Source organism: Asterias amurensis, chromosome 4 (genome assembly GCF_032118995.1).
Source record: "Asterias amurensis chromosome 4, ASM3211899v1".
NCBI lineage: Eukaryota > Metazoa > Echinodermata > Asteroidea > Forcipulatida > Asteriidae > Asterias > Asterias amurensis.
The window spans coordinates 18,851,001-18,875,851 of NC_092651.1; the positions used below are offsets into that span (position 1 = coordinate 18,851,001).

At 38.3% G+C, this 24,851-nt stretch overlaps 1 protein-coding gene across 7 annotated transcripts in view; it reads left to right on the forward strand.

Annotated features, from left to right (window-relative positions):
• The first annotated feature begins 245 nt into the window (after positions 1–245).
• The window catches only part of LOC139935989 (E3 ubiquitin-protein ligase MYCBP2-like), a 34,115-nt gene continuing 9,509 nt past the window's right edge, over positions 246–24,851 (forward strand). For 2 of the 7 annotated variants that reach the window (XM_071930672.1, XM_071930674.1), the window contains exons 1-3: positions 246–384; positions 16,572–16,700; positions 21,408–21,577. The gene's annotated coding sequence lies outside the window, so the exon portion shown is untranslated. Of the gene's footprint in view, positions 385–16,571; positions 16,701–21,407; positions 21,578–24,851 lie in introns of those variants that run through there. The other 5 variants (XM_071930670.1, XM_071930671.1, XM_071930673.1 and 2 more) reach the window with 4 other exon arrangements.

Genomic DNA, 24,851 nt, shown 5'->3' on the forward strand with positions numbered 1-24,851 from the left:
GAATTGCCAATGCAGTACGCTAGGATGGTCTTGCAGCAGCAGTGCTTAATGGAACCACACATGGACACGGGGTTGGAAGACCACAAGTCAGCTGGATCTCTGAACTAACGGTAGCGACACAACCACACAACCCAGGAGAAGTAGACGGTTGTTACTACATCACCAGGCAGTAGCCTTCATTGACTGATGTTGATGATGAACGAAGGAAATCAGAAGGAGTTTCAAAAGTGTCACTTTGGACGGATGTTGGATGCTGGTGGGGGCTTAGTGGCCACAGTCCCCCCTGGACCTGGATCCTACCACTGGTGAACATTTTCAAGAACAAGACTGAGCAGGACACCTCAAGTGATTGCTGAAGAGTAAAGCAAAGTTTCTACTGTGAAGGTACAGAACAATTTGTTTATAAACATCTGAGTTTAACCCATTTTTGTTCCCTATTGCAAGTGTGTAATTTGTATAATCGAATATGACTTCTTGTGACAGTAGTATCATATCAATCTCAAATAATGAGTAATTACTCAATTAGGCATGGAGGCATTACTCGCATAACTCATTGAGACTTTACTCAATGAGGCATTACTCTATGGAAATTAAGCTTCTTTCCTGAGTAAACAATTTTAGTGGTTTTTAGCTTTTGACTTTGCTAAACAAAAGTTGACAGTATATCTTGATTTGGCTGTATTCCCTATACCCACAAATCTTTGTTGTCTTTAAACCACTATTGCATCGGGCAGGAGTAGCAGCTTTGTGTAATGAATGCGCTAGTGAATCGAAACGGTTACATATTGCGCTGCCGGACAAGTTTCCCGTGTGACCCTTTTCATATAGGTCGGCATGATTCAAGTATGTAATGACTCCCGAGGTCAGGATATGATATTATTATAAGGACCCTCCTTCACTGCCATTGGTCAGACCATGTCTCCGAACAAAACCAGATTTGTTTGAGATTTGCCCTCAATATGGACATCGCGTGCTGGACCAACGGGTCTGGCAAATAGCAGCATTTTACCATGTGTGTAGCAGGCATCATTTTAACAATCACAATGCCTTTTCCATTGTGATTACTTTCAATATTTATTGGACTAAACCAAAGGACGAGGGAAACAATGTGACTGTGTGAATGGCATGTTAGCAATATGTTGACTTTGGGTAATTGGAGAACTGAATACTTTGTACATAAAATACTGGGTGCTGTATCAATATTCTCAATTTTTTTTATTATCAGACTTTAAAATTTGACTCCTTAAAATCATTTGACACTATTTGTTGTTACTTCAAGTAATTGTTAGTATCAAAATTTCTTGGTAGTTAAACGAGCTCTGGATAACTGTTTATAGTATTAAACATCAGAAACAATTCTTCACAGATTTGTTTTTTTATGCAAAATGTGCGGATCACCAACTGAGAATCTTTGATAATATTACCAAATGTAATGTGAAACTAATATCAGGGAGCAATTTCATCTAAATACAACCCAACCTTTGTTAAGACAAACGCAGGATAATTTAATTACCAATCAGAAGTGTCCTATAATCTGGGATCTAATTTTGAAAATAAGTTGAAAACCTCTTTCATCCAAATAGTTGTTTTTAGATGTATGTAAAACCAAACCTGATGTTTGGGGGTCATCCGTTATTACACATTGCAAAGGTTTCAATTTCACAAACACATTTGAAAAAATGGTTAGCAGGTTTATATTCTTATTAGCAATTGCTGCTTAACAACTTTCAATGAGACCTGACCCAAAGTGGATCAAGATGGATCAGCAGCTGATGATTCATTTTAGGGCCCAATTTCATAGAGCTGCTTAAACAAAGAGCAGCTTAAACAAAAACAGCTTAGCAAAAACTACCAGCTTACTAGAGTAACCAGGCAAAGTACCAATCCACATGTACTGATTTTGACTGGTTTCCCGCTAACTTTTCTGATTAAAGAAGTTTCATGAAATTGAAATCCTGCAGCTCTTTCAATAACTGAGCTGCTTAAGCACAAAGAGCAGCTGAGCACAACAACATTATGCTTACCAGAATAAACATTACCAGTAAAGACCCCATGACACATGTGCAATACTCATTTTTGTTACGCAGAAAATGAATCTGCTTATGCAGTTCTATGAAACTAGACTTAGATCATACTTTCACAGTTTTCGTGCTAAACAAAAATAGCCCCAGAATGTTACGTGTTTTCACCTGTCAGTTATAGTCAGCTATCTGTCTTAGACGGTCTTCGCTTTGTCAGTCATTAAGCCTGTTGCAATAAGCCATTCTTAGATAAGTCGGTGAAAAGTAATGAAATATGAACAAACACACATTACTATATCTTTGATTACAACTGGTCGTCATTATCCAATAATGCCAAACCATCCGTAACAACAATTAGTGATGGCCTGGAAAAACCCTAAAGTAAGAATATGAGGCGACCAGCCTTTATCTAGCCTTTATTCAGCCTTTATGCTTAGAAGCGTTGATTGTAAAGAGTCAAGTTATCTTGGCACAATTTCTGATGGCAGAGTCGTAGAATGTGGGTCAAGACCATAGTCATAGTTATGCCTGTGCTGAACTTTAATGTTAATAGAAGTGTGGATTGTAAATGGTCATCTTGGCTCAAGTTCTGATGGCCGAATCTTAGGATGTGGGTCAAGATTCACATCATTTACAATGAACGCTTCTATATTAACTTAAAGTTCATTACAGGCATGACTATGGGTATGGATCTTGACCCGCATTCTACGGTTCAGCCGTCAGAATTTGAGGCAAGAAAACTTGACCATTTACATTTAAGTTCTAAAGGCTGAGTTATAGAATGTGGGTCAAAATCAAATGTTATAAGCAAGTGGTAAACTTGAATGCTTAGAAGTGTTTGTTGTAAATTTTCAAATTATCTTCCAGCTTTCGTGCCAGAAGTAAACCTAACTCGTTGGGTGTGCCTCAAGTTAAAACTATTTCCATTTCAACTGCAGGGAAGGGTACCCTCTTTTAAAAAAAGTTGAAAGTAGTGAAAACAAACAAACAAATTTAGACTGAACACAATTTGGAGTTTCAAACTGAAAGTACTGGTACTTTCTAGATATTTTGTTCGTGCATCAGATATTTTGCTTAATCGACATCTCACTGGATAAAAAGAAAAATAGTAGTAAATTTTGAATTTTTTAACGTTTTTAACTTTTTTAACTTTTAAATTTTTAAATGTAAAATAACTTTTTCAACAATTAATGTTCAAATTTCATTGATCTGCTTTCAGCACGCAAAAGTAATTAAGCACAATGAAATTATGCTGACCAGGCTAAGGGTATTAGCTAAAACAATCATGTCACATGGACCATGTGACTAAAACACTATTGTTTTTGCCTCTCCTTAAAATGTGTTAAGCAGTATTCTACTGCTTCAGCAGCTTTATGAAGATGGGCAATTGGTGTTTTGTAGTTTTTATCAGCAACTTTAAAGATCTTTACATGAGTAATGAAACGTACTTCCTGTCTTAGAAGTTTTAATTGTAAATAATTTTCATTGTAAATAGCTAATCATTATCTTGGCCCAATTTCTGTTGGCAGAGTCATAGAATATGGGTCAGATCCATGGTGTTAGTTAAGCATGACATTTTTTGGTCTTGGCAAAGTTAACCCCAGAATGTTCACGTCTTTTTAGCCAAGTGAGGAGATTTCTTTTGTTCTATTGCGCTATGATCTTGATGGAATAGCACCTTATAAATTTTAATTGTTATGTTATTTTAAGTTAACCCCTACTGATCCATCAATGAAAATAGCCTGCTATAAGAAACCTGCATATCTTGTTACTGCAATATTTTCTGCTGCATTTAACCATCAAAAAGACTGTTTTATGTCAGACAAGGCATCTGGACATCTTCTCCATCTTCTTTAGGATGTTCAGGTAAATGGAAGATATCTCTGCAAGACACTGACTGATGAAAGTGTGTATAACCTGAGAAACATTCAAGGAAATGTAACAAAATGGCATGCCAGCTTTTGTCCTCATTGTACATTACATTAAGAATGTCAGCCAGATGAAGGCAATCAGATTTCAAGCACAGTCCATTATACCCTGGGAACTGTCTCATCTTCATTGTAATCAAACCTGCTTGAACTACTGAGATACCTGTATCTACTTCTCAACCATAGATAGTCAGAAGATGCTGCCATCAGAGAGGGCATTTGTTTGAAGTTACTTCATATCACGTGAAGACATTCCAGAAGTTTCCTTTTCTCAAAAGATGTATCTTTGGTATGACAGGATGCTAATCACAATGCATCTAATAAGTGGAGACTCCAGATGGAAGTAGATGCAAGAACTAAACAAAATTGCCACCAAAATCGGTTGTTTATTTCATGAAGTCCAGTCACAGAGTGGTCTGTATGTCATGTTTGATACTGATGGAGGACTGTCATATCATGGAGGAATAAATTATGTAGTTTCCGAGCAACAATCAGTCAAGGAAAATTATAGATGCAATAACCGCATATTTGCCACCATTGTAGGTTGTTTTTTCATTCATGAAGTCCAGTCACAGAGTGGATTGTATGTCATGTTTGATACTGATGGAGGACTGTCATATCTAATAAAAACAGCAATGAACAACCAGGATACCAATTATGTGTTGATGATGAAACAACCATTGGAAACGAAAGTAATTTGAGACTACAGACTCAAGTACATAAATAATTGATACCAACATCAGTTGTTTATTTCATGAAGTCCAGTCACAGAGTGGATTGTGTGTCATGAACCATGTTTTATGCTGATAGAGGACGGTCATATCTAATGTAGTTTCAGAGTAACAAGGATACCAATGTTGATAGTGAAATAGTCAAGGGAAACATTTACATTGGAAACACTTATAGGAAAGAATTATAGATGTAGATGCAAGAACTGGATATTTGCCATCAACAACGTTGTTTATTTCATGAAGTCCAGTCACAGAGTGGTCTGTATGTCATGATTGATACTGATGGAGGACTGTCATATCATGGAGGAATAAATTATGTAGTTTCCGAGCAACAAGGATACCAATTAGTATTGATGGTGACATAGTCAAGGAAAATTATAGATGCAAGAACCGCATATTTGCCACCATTGTCGGTTGTTTTTTCATTCATGAAGTCCAGTCACAGAGTGGATTGTATGTCATGTTTGATACTGATGAGGACTGACCTATCTAATGTTGTTCTGGAGCAATAATTACCAACCAGGATACCAATAAGAGTGAATGGTGAACTAGTCAAGGGAAACATGTATAAGTGGAGACTCCAGACTGAAGTATAGATGCAAGAACTGCATAGTTGACACCTACATGGGTTGTTTATTTCATGAAGTCCAGTCACAGAGTGATTTCTATGTCATGTTTGATACTGATGGAGGACTGTCATATCTAATGTAGTTCAAGAGCAATAATGAGCGACCAAGACACCAATAAGTGTTAAGTTTTAAATTTTTAAATTTTTAACTTTTTTTAAAACTTTTAGCTTTTTAAACTATTTGTAACTGTTTAATTTTTGAAAATGTTCAATCTGGGCCCAATGTTACAAATCTGCTTTAAGCATATCACAATTTTTTAAATGATGAACTTTTAAAAATTGTCCATGAAGCATACCGTGTATAGTGGTACAACTTGTGCAACACCTAGAGAGAATGTGGGTCAAGATCCATAGTGAAAATTAAACCTGGGGTAAACTTTAATGCTTAGAAGTGTTGATTGTTAGCGGTGAAGTTTTCTTGCCTCAAATTCTGATGGTGGAATTGTAGAATGTTGGTCAAGATCCATAGTCATAGTTAAGCCTGTGGTGAACTTTAATGTTAATAGAAGTGTTGATTGTAAATGGTCATCTTGGCTCAAGTTCTGATGGCCGAATCTTAGGATGTGGGTCAAGATTCACACAATTTACAATGAAACCTTCTATATTAACTTAAAGTTCATCACAGGCTTGACTATGGGTATGGATCTTGACACGCATTCTACGATTCAGCCATCAGAATTTGAGGCAAGAAAACTTCACCATTAACAATCAACGCTTCTAAGCATAAAGAACTACCCCAGGTTTAATTTTCAATATGGATCTTTATCCACATTCTCTCTAGGTGTATCACAAGTTGTACCACTATACATGATATGCTTCTTGGACAATTTTTCAAAGCTAATCATTTAAAAAAATTGTGATATGCTGAAAGCGTTGTTTTCAAATTATCTTCCAGCTTTGAAGCTGGAAGTAGCTAAATCGTTGGGTGTCCCTCAGATGCACGTGTGTGTGACGCAACGTCTTAAGGGAGTACTATTAACAAACAAAAAGTAAACAACTGTTCCCATTTCAATTGCAGAGAAGGGTACCCCCTTTAAACAATAATTGAAGTTGAAAATAGTAAAACAATCAAACAAAATTTTGCCTGAACACACATTAGATCAAACACACGATGTGTATTTTGTTCTAATATAAGATATTTTGGTTAATCAGCATCCTACTGGAGTAGAGAACAATAATAGTAAATTTTAATTTTTTAATGTTTTTAACCTTTTTAATTTTTGTTAAAATGTTCACATTTCGTTGATCTGCTTTCAGCAGCAAAAGTAAATAAATGAACTCATGCTTACCAGACTGAGGGTACCAAGCAAAAAATTCATATCACATGGAACATGTGACCGGTGTGTATTGCTCATAGAAAAATATGAAATAACTAATGTTTAGCGGCATTTTGTTCTACAGTAGCTAGCACAATGAAATGGTGCTTACCAGACTTAAGGATAGCAGTTGTATAGGCATGTCACTTGCACCATGTGACTGGTGTGCTGTCATTTTGCCCTTGCTAAAATGGGTAAATCAGTATTTTAATGCTTAGCAGCTTTATGAAGTTTGGCAACTGGTGTTTCTGTGGGTTTTTGTCAGTAATTTGTAAGATTTTGGGATGGGTCATGAGGAGGTTGGAGTGGAACTAGTTGTCTTAAAAGTTTTAATTGTAAATAATCTTCATTGTAAATGGCAAAGTTATCTTGGCTCAAGTTATGATGTTGGGCAGATTCAGATATAGAAATGTTAAGCCTGTGGTGAACTTTAATGCTAAGAAGCGTTGATTGTGAATAGACAAGTTATCTTAGCTCACATGTTCTAACGGCAGATTGATAGAATGTGGGTCAAGATCCATAGTCATAGTTTAGACTGTGCTGAACTTTAATGCTTAGAAGGGTTGATTGTATGGTCAAGTTATCTTGGCTCAAGTTCTGATGGTTGAATCGTAGATTGTTGGTCAATCCATAGTCATAGTTAAGCCTGTGGTGAACTTTAATGTTAATAGAAGTGTTGATTGTAAATGGTCATCTTGGCTCAAGTTCTGATGGCCGAATCTTAGGATGTGGGTCAAGATCCACACAATTTACAATTGATGCTTCTATAAAGATTAAAGTTCACCACAGGCTTAGCTATGACTATGGATCTTGGCCAGCAGTCTACAACTCAGCCACTGGAATATGAACCAAGAAAACTTGACCGTTTCAAATGAACTCTTTGTAGCATTAAAATTTTACCGCATGCTCAACTATGACTATGGATCTTGGCCAACATTCTCTGGCTCAAGTTCTGATGGCTGTGTCACAGAATGTGGGTCAAAATCCAATGTTATAAGCAAGTGGTGAACTTGAGTGCTTTAGATGATTTGATTGTAAATTGTCACTAGCTTTGTTCCATTTTTGGAGCTGGAAGTAGCTAAATCAATGGTTTGCCTCAGATGCATGAGTGTGACGCAATGTCGTAAGAGATTACTATTAACGGAAAAAGGATTGTAAAGGAGCTCAAACATTTACAAATAAGTTTCAACTATTTCCATTTCTGCTGTGGGAAAGAGTACCCTCTTTTAAAAAAAATGTTTCAGTTGAAAATAGAAACAAGCAAACAAAATTACCTTGAACACACTTTGGAATTCTAACCTGTCTGAGTACTTTTGCTAGATATTTTGTTTTAGCATTGGATGTTTTGCTTAATCAGCATCCTACTGGAGAAACAAAAAGTAGTTGTAAATTCTTGAGGCGTTTTAACCTTTTTAACTTTTCAAATTGTTCAAATTTCATTGATGTGCTTTGAGCATGCATAAGTATTTAAGCACAATGAAATTATGCTCACCACTAAGATTATTAGCAAAAAATTTGTGTCACTTGAACCATGTGACTAGACATTGTCATTTTTGCCTTTCCTTAAAATGTGTTAAGCAGTATTTTAATGCTTCAGTAGTATATGAAATTGGGCAATTGGTGTTTCTGAGGGGTTTTTTGGTCAGTAATTTGTAAGATTTTGGGATGGGTCATGAGGAGGTTGGAGTGGAACTTCTTGTCTTAAAAGTTTGATTTGTAGATAATATTCATTGTAAATGCTAAGGTATCTTGGCTCAAGTTCCCATTGCAGATTCACATATAGAATGTTAAGCCTGTGGTGAACTTTAGTGCTCAGCAGCAAGGATTGTAAATGGACAAGTGATCTTGGCTCACAAGTTCTAATGGCTTATTATTCATAGAATACGGGTAAAGATCTGTAGTCAGAGTTAAGTCTGTGGTGAACTTTATTACTCAGAATAGTTGATTTTAAGTGGTCATGTTATCATGACACTTAACTCATCTCGGCACTGAACTCACGGACTCCAAATCCTGATGTCTGAGTCATATGTGGGATCCAGATCCGTTGTCGTAGTTAGTTGGCAAACTTGGATGAAAGAATTTTTAGCAGCATTTATTGTAAGGTGTAAGATTTCTTCGCACTTGACTCAAGTTCTGATGGCCGGGTCATAGAATGTGGGTTGAGAACCATAATCATAGTTGTTGTGAACTGCAGTTTAGAATGTATAATAGCCAAGTCATCTGAGCATTGGAACTCATGTACTTATTGTAGGAGTTGTCAAAATGTTAGTTTAGATGCATACCTTGATGTAGCTAGGGGGGTGGGGGCAAAGGGTGAGGACATGTGCCATATAGTGTGTTGTGTTTATTTTATGTTCTGAGGTTTATTGGGGGGGGGCGATGGGTTAAGTTTGTGACATGGCATCATCCTCTCATCTTGCCTCCAGGCGCCACGAACCCTATCTGCTTTATTGGATGCATCTATATACACAACTGTACACAATGACAACATGTTTAAAGTTTACTTATAAACATTTAGTGACAATGCTTTGTACTTTCAAGGTATCGATGGTTGTACATCTGCCTAGTGTGCATGTATGGAACTTCTATATAAAATTTGCTTGCTACCCTGGACTTCATGTGTGTACAGCCCCTGGTCGTAGTTAAAGACTGGTCTATTGGTTGACAAGGGTATTTATCCAACACTGATGATTGCCAACATCTCAGCGATCAACATTCTTTTGTTCATGAACATCAATCAAGTCGCTTGTCCGACCACAAGTTGACGTACAGGTCAGATTCAAAGCACTGATTCCAGGATGTTGTTGACCACATGGTTTGTGCGGTTTCTTTCTTCTATAAAATTCTATCTTCAGTCATTGTTCAAAACTTCAGAGAGGACAACATTGATGTACATGTATGAGCTTCTTCATCTAAGGAGACTTGAATGAGGCAATGGTGCTTGTGAATCAATACTCACTGTGTGGGGAAACAGCACTGCCTCTACCAAGCTTCTCCCTGTAGTTACTGGATTGATGCTCATAAGATGCTACCTCTTTCTTCAGATGACACTATCTCTGATGATAAGATGCTGACTCTCTCTTCATCATCATGATCTGTTGCTTGTGCAGTGGTGCTTTTGAATCTGTTAAAAGCAGTGTTTTGGTGTGACAGCCTTTTTTGCTGATTGGTGAAAAGTTAAATATAATGAAACATGGCCAAAACATTGTTTTATAAGTTTACAAAGTTTTTACTTAAAAGCAGGTTGTTTTTAAAGCCCTGAATCCTTCAATATCCTCTAAATGGTGAACTGGGGAGTAGTCAATTGGGAAGGGCATCATGGTTGATAATTATTGGTACATACAGTAACTTTAGGACAAGAGAGTAAGGCAAGAAATGCTTGTTCACCACATTGGAAAATTTGTATACAGATACATAAAATTATGTGCATTGCTTTGAATGCTATTTCGTTTTTATTATAAATTGTACACTACACATTGCACACAGTGCATGATGCATTTCCTGCCTTAAAGTATTTAGACAACTCTTGTGCTTATAATGTTTTAGTTGCATTAAATTTTGGAGTGCCCTCAATTTTCAAAAATCCTCCACTAAAAGCTACATGGAAATTTGAAGATTTGAGGCTGAGAGTATTCAAATTGATACAGCAACTCTAAAGGTCTTCTACATTGTAATGTGATATGCCATTCATAATGTTCAATGTATTTCTTGGGAACATTTTTTTTTTTGAAAGAAAATTTTGTACATAATTTTTTTAAATTCTCTTTTTGTGAAGATGCCTTTCTTCGGTTGTGAAATGCTTAGTTCTCTAGCCCATGTCCATATTGAGTGTCGTTAAAATAGATCGTCGCCGTCGTCTTTGTCGTTATGCTCGGTTCTGCGCCAATAGCCGGCCGGGCTGCGTTCAACCTTGTCATCTATTCACTGTTGTGCTTCAATGCATTTTTTGGGCACTTGTGTTTGATAGGTTTGTTGTTTCTGCTTTGCATCATCTATATACAAACTTCCAAACAAAGTTTTGCATAATGATGTAAAGCTTTTCAAAAAATCAAACACTTTAAATCTTGGTTGTGCTCCGTGGGTTGATGTGGCTGGCAGCCAAAGGCGCCCTTGCATGCAATTTAGTTCTAAGCTGCGAGTAATTACCTCCCCCCAAATTATTATAAAATAAGGCAAAGGAATTAGTTTTTAAACCAGTTTAATACAGAAAACCAATTGATCTTCATTGTCATTGTGCATGTATTCTCAAACTGAGGCTATAAAGAACACTACTCACTGCTTACTGCTCGTAATATTCCTGCTTGAACTTTGTGTGGGTATAGGAACACAAGCCACATTTATATGTTTTCTTCATTAACTGTGATTTTCTGAACTTGATAGATCTGCTGTCGCAAGAAGTCATGTTTGAGCTTTGCTTCTAAGCCCCCCCCCCCCCTTGGTGTTTGATAATTCGCATATTTGTAACAAGTGTAGTTTTCGTTTAGTATAAGGCGCATCTATGCATACAATTATTATGCATTTATTCATTCATTCATTCATTCTTATTAAAAACCAACTGGTAGCTGAGTTATGTGGCGTTATACAGGGTTAAATTGCGTTTAAAAATTACAGAGAAAAAGACATAAAATAGCACCACCGCTGTATGGGGATACCTATAGGTACATTTTAACAAAGATGAAAATAAATACGAGTATAAATTTGACAAACTATGAAAGGGCATTATGAAAAAGCACAGGGTGTTGTGGGAACCCTATAATACATGCAAGGTATACTTAATAATAGGCATGGCTTTAAGATCATCCATACCACTGATCCTCAAACTGTTTGACATGACCCAAAAAATTAGACCACAACCTGTGACAAAATTGCAGAACTGTATCACAAAAGTTATGATTTCTTTCACCTGGCAAGACTGAAGATCTGAAAAGATGTTCTTGAAGATGACATTTCAGATTATTTTATTTCTCAGCAAAGAAAAAATAGTTAAGTTTAGGCCTACAATAGTCGTCAATTTCACAAAACTCTGCCTTTTTGAGGATTAATCTTAAGACTTACGACAAGTTAAATTCCGTATCCGAAGACGTTCGGACGCATTGAACCCATCCTAAGTAAGAATGATTAACTCGTCCTTATACGAGGTATGATTAATTCTAGCGTTTGTGAAATTGGCTTTAGAATGGTAGTAGAATATTTGACTATGCCAGTATATTACATTAGAGTAGTTTAATGTTGTACTAGGATAGTTTTTCTAGGATAGTTTTTCAGTAATATTAGAAGCATAAGTAAATAAGTAGCAGTAGAATGGTATTAGAATATTTAATTATGCCAGTATATAACATTAAAGTAGTTTAAGATAGTACTAGGATAGTTTTTCAGTAAATATTAGAAGTAGAAGTAGATAAGTAGCAGTAGATAGAAATAATTTATCAGTAAATATTTAAATATTAGAGGTAGTAGTAGTAATAGTATATAACAGCATATCTTCAACAACATGTTTTTCTAAAAATCTCTCTTAACCAGGTGAGAGAAATAGCAGCATAAGATGTTTCAGGATCTTTTCAGATCAGTTTCTAGGAAATTTATGGGAAAAAACACCAAAGCTGGCCCTTGTTCTGCAGAAATTAACAATAATAAGCTTCCATTATTGAATGTCAATAGATAAATATAAACATAAACACATTCATGTTGCAACTAAAAGCTGCATGTTAGTTTGATTCCTAATGCAATAACTTGTTATTAAAGGCAATGCTACAGAGCGAACTTCATGGTTCTGCTGACTCATGGCTCTCTGCTTACTCATGGCTCTCTGCTTACTCATGGCTCTTTGCTTACTCATGGCTGTAATTACTTATGGCTCTTTGCTTACTCATGGCTGTGCTTACTCATGGCTCTCTGCTTACTCATGGCTGTACTTACTCATGGCTCTCTGCTTATTCATGGCTCTCTGCTTACTCATGGCTCTCTGCTTGCTCATGGCTGTGCTTACTCATGGCCATGCTTACTCATGGCTATGCTTATACTCACGACTCTCTGCTTACTCATGGCTCTCTGCTTACCCATGGCTCTCTGCTTACTCATGGCTCTCTGCTTACTCGTGGCTCTCTGCTTACTCATGGCTGTGCTTACTCATGGCTCTCTGCTTGCTCATGGCTGTGCTTACTCATGGCGATGCTTACTCATGGCTCGGCTTATACTCATGATGCTCTGCTTACTCATGGCTCTCTGCTTACACATGGCTGTGCTTACTCATGGCTCTCTGCTTATTCATGGCTCTCTGCTTACTCATGGCTCTCTGCTTGCTCATGGCTGTGCTTACTCATGGCCATGCTTACTCATGGCTATGCTTATACTCACGACTCTCTGCTTACTCATGGCTCTCTGTTTACCCATGGCTGTACTTACTCATGGTTCTCTCCTTACTCATGGCTCTCTGCTTACTCGTGGCTCTCTGCTTACTCATGGCTCTCTGCCTACTCATGGCTGTACTTACTCATGGCTCTCTGCTTACTCATGGCTCTCTGCTTACTTATGGCTCTGCTTATACTCATGACGCTCTGCTTACTCCTGGCTCTGCTTACACATGGCTGTGCTTACTCATGGCTCTCTGCTTACTCATGGCTGTACTTACTCATGGTTCTCTGCTTACTCATGGTTCTCTGCTTACTTATGGCTGTGCTTACTCGAGGCTCTCTGCTTGCTCATGGCTGTGCTTACTCATGGCTCTCTGCTTACTCATGGCTCTCTGCTTATTCAGTGTGTTTGTTCTTGTATCTTTGTGCTTGTGTTGTTTTCTGTGTGTTCATTGTCCACTAAGAGGATTTGTTTGTTTGTTTGATGGTTTGTTTGTTTGTTTGAGTTTATGTGAGTTTGTTTTAGTGTCTGTTTTCAGTCTAGTAAGAGTTTAGTTGTTCTTGTATATGTGTGCTTGTTTTGTTTTCTAAGTATTTATTGTCTGGTTATAGTATTTGTTTGTTTGTTTGTTTGTTTGTTTGTTTGTTTGTTTGTTTAATTGTTTGTTTGTTTGTTTGTTTGTTTGTTTGTTTGTTTGTTTGTTTGTTTGTTTGTTTGTTTGTTTGTTTGTTTGTTTGTTTGTTTGTTTGTTTGTTTGTTTGTTTGTTTGTTTGTTTGTTTGTTTGTTTGTTTGTTTGTTTGTTTGTTTGTTTGTTTGTTTGTTTGTTTGTTTGTTTGTTTGTTTGTTTGTTTGTTTGTTTGTTTGTTTGTTTGTTTGTTTGTTTGTTTGTTTGTTTGTTTGTTTGTTTGTTTGTTTGTTTGTTTGTTTGTTTGTTTGTTTGTTTGTTTGTTTGTTTGTTTGTTTGTTTGTTTGTTTGTTTGTTTGTTTGTTTGTTTGTTTGTTTGTTTGTTTGTTTGTTTGTTTGTTTGTTTGTTTGTTTGTTTGTTTGTTTGTTTGTTTGTTTGTTTGTTTGTTTGTTTGTTTGTTTGTTTGTTTGTTTGTTTGTTTGTTTGTTTGTTTGTTACTATTTTGAGACGTTTTTATGCTATTATGTTTGTTTACTCTAGAATATTTTTGCCTTGATTTTGTATACAAATAAAACGCACTAAAGGTACAAACTGTTTACTGTGTGAATTTTTGCTTTATTGTCTCTGAGTCTGGGTTGGATGGGAACAATCAGGCTTGGGTGGTGCACTTCTGCCTATTTAGGTGTGTCGAACAATCAGGCTTGGGTGGTGCACTTCTGCCTATTTAGGTGTGTCATGTGACATCTCTTTAATGGGGGGGGGGTGGGGTGCACTTCTGCCTATATATGTATGTGACATTTGCTAAATAGCTGGGGGTGCACTTCTGGCTAATTAGGTATTTGTGGCATTTCCTTAGTATAGGGGGAGGGTACTTCTTCCTAGTTAGCTATGTCCTGTGACATTTCCTTATTAGGGGGGTGCACTTCTGGCTATGTGAAGTGACGTTACCTTAATAGCGGGGGGGGGGGGGGGGGGGTCTTGGAGTTCTGCCTAAAGTCATGTGACATTTCTTTAATAGGGGGCTGGGGGTTGGGCTTTGGGGATGCACTTCTGCCTATGTCACGTGACATTTCCTTAATAGGGGGAGGTAAACCTCTGCCTTATTAGGTATGTCACGTGACAATTTGTCTGCGGGGGGGGGGGGGGGCGCTGCACTTGTCATGTGACATTTTGTCATTAGGGGGGTCGGGGTGGCACTTGAGGATAATTGGGTATGTCATGTGACGACATTTTCTCCTAGCGGGGGGGGGGGGGGTGTTGATGGGCTTCTGCCTAATTATGTATGTCATGTGATTTTTCATAAATGTCATGTGACATTTCCTTAATAGCGGGTGTGGGGGCGTTGTTCTCTGCCTTGTTAGGTATGTCATGTGACATTTGGTTAGTAAGGGGGGCTGGGTGTGCACTTCTGCCTTATTAGGTATATGTCATGTGACATTTCCATACATGGGGGGGGCACTTCTGGCTAATTAGGTATATGTCATGTGACATTTCCTTAGTAGGGGGTGGGGTGGGGGGGGGCAAGGACTTCTGCCTTATTAGGTATGTCATGTGACAATTTCTCTGCAGGGGGGGGGGCGCTGCACTTGTCATGTGACATTTTGTTATGAGGGGGGGTTGCACTTGAGGCTAATTAAGTTTTCTGCATGTGACATGTTTTCATAAATGTCATGTGACATTTCCTTAATAGACCTTATCGCAAATACCAATGCGCAAGCGCAGACTGTTGAGTGAGGTGCATTGTGGGATAGATATGAATCAAATTTTGCTACCAGCTAGACCACAATGCATCTAATTCCAAGCTTTACGCGCGCGCCCCAGTATTTGCGAAAAGGTCTATAGTGGGGGTGGGGGCGTTGTTCTTCTGCCTTATTAGGTATGTCATGTGACATTTGGTTAGTAAGGGGGGCTGGGTGTGCACTTCTGCCTTAGGTATATGTCATGTGACATTTCCATACATGGGGGGGGCACTTCTGGCAAAAAAATTGAGATATGTCATGTGACATTTCCCTGATATCGTTGGGGCATTTCCTTACATAAGGGGGCACTTCTAGCTAATTAGGTTAATGTCACGTAACATTTCCTTACTGGGGGGGGGGTGTGCACTTCTGCCTTATTTGGTATATGTCATGTGACATTTCCTTACATGGGGGGCACTTCTGGCTAATTAGGTATATGTAATGTGACATTTCCTTACTGGGGGGGGGGTGCACTTCTGGCTAATTAGGTATATGTTATGTGACATTTCCTTACTAGGGGGGGGGGGGTGCACCGCTGGCTAATTAGGTATGGGGGGGTGTGCACTACTGCCTTATTAGGTATGTCATATGTGACATTTCTCTGGGGGGCGCTTGGGTCCACTTGTCATGTGACATTTTGTTATTAGGGGGGGGGGGGGCGCAGGTGGCACTTGAGCTGGCTAACTGGGTATGTCATGTGATATTTTCCTAGCCGGGGGGGGGGGGGGGAGGGGGTGTTGATGGGCTTCTGCCTAATTATGTACATATTTCATGTAACTATGTATGTCATGTGATTTTTCATCAATGTCATGTGACATTTCCTTAATAGCGGGGGGGGGGGGGGGGTGGGGGGGGGGGGCGTTGTTCTTCTGCCTTATTAGGTTAGTCGTAAAACTGCATCACTACATCCATCATGGAACAAAACTGCGCTACATATTACAGTAAACTAGACATTTAATCTAAATTTAGTTGAATTAAATTAAATTAATTAAAATCAAATTAAAAATCAAATTAAAATTTCCTTTAAATTATTTTAAACATATTTTTAACTAAGTTAAACTACAATACACTAATCTAAAATAACTTACACTACACTTATGTAAACAGCACTATATAAATGAATCTAATCATTTAACGGGGTGCCGCGCGAAGCGCGGCATCCCGCTAGTCTATAATTAAATTTTAAAACTTATTAATTTCTTTTTCTTTCTTGGATTCTCGCCTCTTGAGGGCGCTGTGTTGCAGCCAGTTACTGTGTTTTTCCACCGTGACAAGTGTACACAAATCATGCAGAGATTTACGGAACACCTTTGCTATGAATTGGTGATTTTTCCTCCACCCTACAGACCTTGGACACAGGTAAATACATATTGACTCATTATATTTCCAATTACAGTAATAATTTGGGTGTTTGGATGATCAAAAGAAGTGTTTTTTTATGACTTGTTTTGAAGGTTCTCTACCGAAACGAAGTGAATGGGTTTTTATCATGCAGCATCTATTTCGTGATAATTTGTTCATAGAGTTACAACACAAGTAGGTACGTGACTGGTGACAAAACGAGGCATATAACCAACACAACGTATGAAGCTAAACCACGAATGGTTGTGATTAAAATACGCATGCGCAAGTTGTGATTAGTCTCTCGCAGTCGTAATGTTGTGTTTATTTTTGAGCCAATACTATTTTCTGTATTATAAACCATCTAAAGTTTAACCCCGTCATATTTTGTAGCGTAACTGCTTTGGGTAAACTGTCTACTGATACCTTTTAATGGTTGGATCATGAATGGTGGTTTCCTTACCCTGTGTTCGCACTATTTCCCAAATAAACAGTTTGATTTGCATATTAATGAATATGCATTTAGGCAGAAGTTCAACCCAGTGTTTTGCATCTCAGTTTGTTCACACGGAGAGGGCGCCAACCAAAAAGCTGTAAGTTAAAAGGTGCTCATAGAGTCGTATATCTGCAATCAATGCTTGTGCTAATTAATATTCAAAAATTATTTTAAAAACTGTTTTAGGTATCTGAACCTCTTGAAAACCAATCAAATATATTTTCGTACAACTAATAAAACATCTGATTTCTTTTCAATTTTTGGCAGGTCAGCTTTTCGGAATTTTTGCTTATAGGTAATGCTGGGCGAATAGTGAAATTTTGTTATTCGGATATCGCTGGCCAACTATCCGAAACTAACCGGATACTCGAATAATTTTTTTCCGCCGCTAGAGGGCGCTATTAAAATAATAAAAAAATAAATTTTTGTCGCTAGAGTGCGCTGTTCGTTTGTGAATGAGATCTTCTGGGTGGATTGATATAAGTTTTAGACATTGTCACTCGGTTCATTCATAAAAATGACCGGATCTAATTTAAAGATGGGGATTTGCTTTTTCTTTTGATCGTGGATAACTCTACGTGAAGGAAAACTTGTGTAATCTTCGAACAAATTACGCCAGAAATGTGATCGTTTTAACTCTTCACGGAGGTATGCATAGTAAAATACTTAATTTATGATGTTTTATGCTGTCTTAATAGAAGTTTTATTAGGATTCAGACAAAACATTCATGTCAGTTGTCACCCGACGTCCACGGATATTTGGATATTAAAGAATATCTGGTTACTTGGTTGTAATTACAGAACTATCCGGTTTATAAATAGCTATTCGCGCCCTATGCGGATATCCGGTTAAGAAAAAAAAGGCATTCGCGGTTACGGATAGGAAAACCTGTTCGCCATTAACCGGATATTCAAACAATTCGCCCAGGCCTATTATTAGGCCATACTCGTTTTTCCTAAACCGGTGCAAGTATGATCACTTTTTCACTTCCCAAGCCAAATAGGACCAATCTCAAAGCCTATATTTATCACGTCTCCTCAAAAGCTGAAGCACATAGCACCCAGGTTGTGATAAATTGTTATAGGCCCCTAGCGACACAATTAATTGCATGACCCCAAAACAATATTTATTAAAAAGAATTTGAGGCCATGGAAATATTTATGATAACCCAGTTTTGCGCAAGACTTTTGGCCTATAGTGGCACCCTGACAACTAATGGGGCTTATTCATCTCTCGTCACCTCTTGGCTATTGTAAAAATATATTACATCAAAGATAATTGAGCTAAAACAGAACACGAACAAACATAAACAATAGTATAAATTCCCCCTTATAAAAACCTTTTTCTTTTCCGAAGAAAGCAACAATAATAAGCCCAAACACTGTGAACAGAAACCGAGACACAAAGTTCTGATTGTGTTCTTTTTAGATCTAAATAATTAGTTTTAGTGTTCGGGCGCGAGCAATTTCAAATATACCAATACTTGTTAGCAATGACAATTAATTACGAAGGGGCTTTGAAAAGACAGGAAAATGCAGGAACACAAAGTTATAATAACTACCAGGAATATCACTACCGAGTAAGCATTAATCGTAATGAACCGGTAGGCTAGCTATATCTCATTTACAAAAAACTGATATAGATAATAATAATAATAGGGGTGGTGGGGGGGGGGGGAGGTTCACTGTGGCTGATTAGGTGTGTCATGTGAAAATTCCGTAACAGCTGGGGAGGGGGCGGGGCACTTCTGGCCAATATGTATTAGCCGGGGGGGGGTACTTCTTCCTAGTTAGCTATGTCCTGTGACATTCCCTTAATGGGGGGGGGGGGTGCACTTCTGGCTATGTCAAGTGACGTGACCTTATGGCGGGGCGGGGGGGGGGGGGGGTGTTGGACTAGTGCCTAATTAGGTATGTCAAGTGACATTTCTTTAATAGGGGGGGGTGGGGCTTTGGGGATGCACTTCTGCCTATGTCATGTGACATTTCCTTAATGGGGGGGGGGGTAAACCTCTGGCTAGTCATGTGACATTAATAGCGGGGGGCAGGGGATATTCTTTAATAGGGGGTGGTGCTGGGGGTGCACTTTTGCCTTATTAGGTATGTCATGTGACATTTCTGTATTAACTGGGGGGTGGACTTCTGCCTAAGGGTATGTCATGTGACATTTCCTTAATAGGGGGGGGGGGTGGGGGCCGGGTCTTCTGCCTTACATTTGTAGGTATGTCGTGTGACACTTCTCTTGGGGGGCGCTCCACAGCTCCACTTGTCATGTGACATTTTGTTTTTAGGGGGGGGGGGGGTTGCACTTGAGGCGAATTAGGTATGTCATATAATTAGGTCTGCATGTGATATTTTCATAAATGTCATGTGACATTTCCTTAATAACGGGGGTGGGGGCGTTGTTCTGACTTATTAGGTTGTCATGTGACATTTGTTTAATAAGGGGGGCTGGGGGTGCACTTCTGCCTTATTAAATATATGTCATGTGACATTTCCTTACTAGGGGGGTACCTTCTGCCTTATTAGGTATGTCATGTGACATTTTTTAATAGGGGCTGGGGGGTTGCACTTCTGCCTCATTTGGTATATGTTATATGACATTTCCTTACATGGGAGGGGGGCACTTCTGGCTAATTAGGTATATGTCATGTGACATTTCCTTACTAGGGGGGTACCTTCTGCCTTATTGGGTATGTCATGTGACATTTTTTAATAGGGGCTGGGGGGTTGCACTTCTGCCTTATTTGGTATATGTTATATGACATTTCCTTACATGGGAGGGGGGCACTTCTGGCTAATTAGGTATCTGTCATGTGACATTTCCTTACTGGGGGGGGGGGTGCACTTCTGGCTAATTAGGTATTTGACATGTTTTTAATAGCGGGGGGGGGGGGGGGGGTTGCACTCCTGGCTAATTAGTGGGTCATGTGACATTTCCTAAATGTTCTGCCTGTGGGTATGTCATCTGACATGTCCTTATTAGCGGGGGGGGGGGGGGGGGGGTGTTGGACTTCTGCCTAATTAGAATAGGTATGTCATAAGACAATTTTTTTAATAGGGGGCGGGGCTGGGTGGGGGATGCACTTCTGCCTATGTCATGTGACATTTCCTTGATATGTTAATATTGGCGGGGGGGTGCACTTCTGGCTAATTAGGTATTTAATGCGACATCCTTAACAGCAAGGGGGGTGCAGTCTTCTGGCTATTTTAGGGGGGGTACTTCTGCCTATAGGGTTGTCTGAAATTTCTTTAATGGGGGGGGGAGATGGGGACGGGCTGGCTAATAGGTACATGTATGTCATGTGACATCCTTAACAGCGGGGGGGGGGGGGGGGGGGGCGGGGGGGGGGGGCACTGCCTAATTAGATATGTCATGTGACATTTCTTTAATAGGAGGTGGGGCTGGGGTGCACTTTTGCCTGATTAGGTATTTGGCAGGGGGAGTGCGTTCATGTCACATTTTCTTAATAGCAGGGAGGGGGGGGGGGGCGCACTTCTGGCTAATTAGGTATGTCATGTGACATTTCTGTATAAGCTGGGGGTGCACTTCTGTCTAAGGGTATGTCATGTGACATTTCCTTAAAAGGGGGGTGGGGGGGCTTTTGCCTTATTAGGTATGTCATATGTGACATTTCTCTGAGGGGGCGCTGGGGGTGCATGTCATGTGACATTTTGTTATTAGGGGGGCAGGGTGGCACTTGAGGCTTATTGGGTATGTCATGTGACATTTTCCTAGCCCCGGGAGGGGGGGGGGTTGTTGTTTATGGGCTTATGGCTTCTACTTAATTATGTATGTCATGTAATTGGGTATGTCATGCGATTTTTCATCAATGTCATGTGATATTTCCTTAATAGCGGGGCTGGGTGGGGGGCGTTGTTCTGCCTTATTAGGTAGGTTCATCATGGCACAAAACTGCGCTACACATTACAGTAAACTAGACATTTTATCTAAATTTAGTTGAATTAAACTAAATTAATTAAAATCAAATTAAAAATCAAATTAAAAACCAAATTAAAAATTCCTTTAAATTATTTTCACAATATTTTTAACAAAGTTAAACTACAATATACTAATCTAAAATAACTTACACTACACTTATGTAAACAGCACTATATAATTGAACCTAATCATTTAACGGGGTGCCGCGCGGCATCCCGCTAGTCTATAATTAAATTTTAAAACTTTTATTAATTTCTTTTTCTTTCTTGGATTCTCGCCTCTTGAGGGCGCTGTGTTGCAGCCAGTTACTGTTTTTGTTTCCACTGTGACAAGTGTACACAAATCATACTAAGATTTACCATGGAGCAATAAACTAGTTTATTGCTCCATGGATTTACGGAACACCTTTGCTATGAATTGGTGATTTTTCCTCCACCCTACAGACCTTGGACACAGGTAAATACATATTGACTCATTATATTTCCATTTACAGTAATAATTTGGGTGTTTGGATGATCAAAAGAAGTGTTTTGTATGACTTGTTTTGAAGGTTCTCAACCGAAACGAGGTGAATGGGTTTTTATGCAGCACCTATTTCGTGATAATTTGTTGATGGAGTTATAATATCGTAGGTGGTCCTGTTTCCGTGGTGTCCCTAAAATTGTGACAAATCCTTTACCTCTCTGTGCGTGATGTAAACAGTGCCTAGATAAAAATTGTGTGGTTTTATGCGCCAAGCAAAGAGTCTCCTCTCCATTGACCAAAACTTAGAAAAAACACTTAGGTATGTGACAAAACGAGGCATATAACCAACACGACCTATGAAGCCAAACCACGAATGGTTGTGATTAAAATAGGCATGCGCAAGTTGTGATTAGTCTCTTGTAGTCCTAGTCTCTTGCAGTCGTAATGTTGTGTTTATTTTGTGGTTACTTATTACTTAATACTTGCACTTGTAGTTGTAAGTTGTATTGTGTAAATGCAAAAAGTTTGGTAATTTAGCCTTTAGGCATTTCTACAAACAAGTTACAAAAATATGTCATATGTTGAGGCCTTGTTAAAATGTTTGCCCACCGAAAAAGTTTCATCAAACACTATTTCAATTCACAATTCATGATTATCAAATCATGTGACTGAATATTTTTTTGAACATTCTGAAAAAAAAATACAGGAAAGAAGCCATGTGCCTTATTAGCCCTGGCGGCCTTACACTTTCATTTTGTACTACAGTGACGTCCTGGACATCAGGGTACATTTCTGGGGCGGAAAATGTTCACAGCTTCATAACTCAAATCTTACCTGCAACAAGCCACAAATTTCAACAGATTTACATTCTATTCCTCACAAATCCGTCATTTTTGTGAAATAATGCAGCTTCCAAGGTCAAAGAATTCCCGTTTAGATCAATGCTCACAGTTTTCCATGCGTTCGCGTACATTTGCGTACATTTTGACTGCTCTTTGAGGACACCGTAGACTCAAGCGTCACGTTCACTTCATTTTTATTTTTACTTTGCGCGTTTTGAGGTGTGCACAATGGGCGCTCGCACTCACAAACATTAACACAAACGCACACACGCAAGCACACACGTGGGTAACAATTTGGGGAATTCTTTAACGTTGGAAGCTGCATTATTTCACGAAAATGGCGGGATTTGTGAGGAATATATGAGGACCAAAACCCAGCAGAAAAATATATGCCGCCATGGAATGTGAATCTGTTGAAAATTAGGGGCTTGTTGCAGGTAAGATTTAAGTTATGAAGCTGTGAAACTTTTCCCGCCCCAGAAACAGGCCTAAACAGTTAGGGCTCTGTTCCTGTGTACAGAGAAAGAGTCCTATATATAGGGCTAGTGCCTTATAAATATGATTTTATTATATTTTTTGAGATTTTAATTTTTAACCCTCATAGTCATATTAATGTTGTTATTAATATTAAAGTTTAAACATCAGCTTGTTGATTCAATTATCACAGTTTATTTATACGCTTTATTTTAAATATCAAGAAAAAAAAAAAAAAGAAAAAAAAGTCAGATTTGAAAGCCAGTAATTATTCACACTTTTTATTAGTATTGTTATTATTTTTTTTTCAAGTTACCATGGTGATTTGGGTAAACAGTAAGGATGTTAGTCAGTGCCGTGCACTTCTGCCTGGGTTTAATTCTCCCTTACAATAGGAACACAAAGTTGACTAAAATTTACATTATTTTTTACCTGATTTGAGAAGTTGAAAGACCATATTCTTAGTACTTCTAGAAACTATAAGGCTCCCCGTGAGCCTTAGAGGTCTAATATTTTGGGCCTCCTTAACGCTACACATTTTGAAATTGGCGTTGATTGATGAAAGTTTTACAACCATTAGCCACCAATAACTGAAGTTTCCTTTGAACTACACTACCCTAAACTTATCCGAAACACTCAATATACATTCATGGTGCTTGTATTACTTTTTGTTGAGTTAGATTAAAAAACATCTTTAAAAAAAGCTCTGCGTTCTTGATGCAGTCACAGACATAAAGAATCTATAGACCGACAGTAGGGGGGCGCCGAACTGTAATTTTGTACTTTCTCAAACCATGGGCGAAAGTGTATTTACGTCACGTCTTTTTGCACACTTTGTTACGCCGTGTGCGAGAACTTCAAAGGGAAATTCGCTTAATTTGAAAAGAGATTTTCATGTGTAAAATAATTTGTAAATAAACAAATCTACAGACAGGAAACCCCCAAGAATAAAATAAATCCATTAAACAATTTATTTAGGTTAAAAAGAAAGATTTTTGATATCATTTCAAAACACTAAGTGTCAAGTTGCTCTCTACAACCAAACGACCCCTCCTCAACCATAGAAAAAGTATACAAACTTTTTCTATGGTTGAGGAGGGGCCATTTGGTTGTAGAGAGCAACTTTTGGACTACACGTGTCCATTCTCCATGATATCGCCCACAACAGATCACAAAGGATTTAACTCTCAGGAAAAGTTATTTTTACAGCTGGAAAGTCTTTTATGTTTTCAATGCATGAAAGAACAAACTTTCACCTCAGAATGTAATAACATGTCATGAGCATTCCAGGTGACCAAAAAATAAAGCGTTGAGCATATTGAGAAGTCAAAAAACTTGCGATGCGACAGAAAAACAATAGTGAGTACCAAGCTTTTAAATGTTTTTTAATTTAACTCAACAAAAGGGAAATAAAAGCATCATGAATGTATTGTAGTGCTGGGCGAATAGTGAAATTTTGTTATTCGGATACCGCTGGCCAACTATCTGAAGTTAACCGGATACTCGAATAATTTTTTTTTGCCAATAGAGGGCGCTGTTCGTTTGTGAATGAGATCTTATGGGCGGATTGATATTAGTTTTAGACAGTGTCACTCGGTTCATTCATAAAAATGACCGGATCTAATTTAAAGATGGCGATTTGCTTTTTCTTTTGATCGTAATTGACTCTATGTGAAGGAAAACTTGTGTAATCTTTGGACAAATTACGTCAGAAATGTCATTGTTTTAACTCTTCACGGAGGTGAGCATAGTTAAATACTTAATTTATACTGTTTTATGCTGTCTTAACAGAAGTTTCATAAGGATTCAGACGAAACATTTATATCCGTTGTCGCCCGACGTCCGCGGATATTCGGATAGTTAAAGAATATCCGGTTACTCGGTTGTTATTACAGAATTATCCGGTTTGTACAGAGGTATTTGCGCCCTATGCGGATATCCGATAAAAG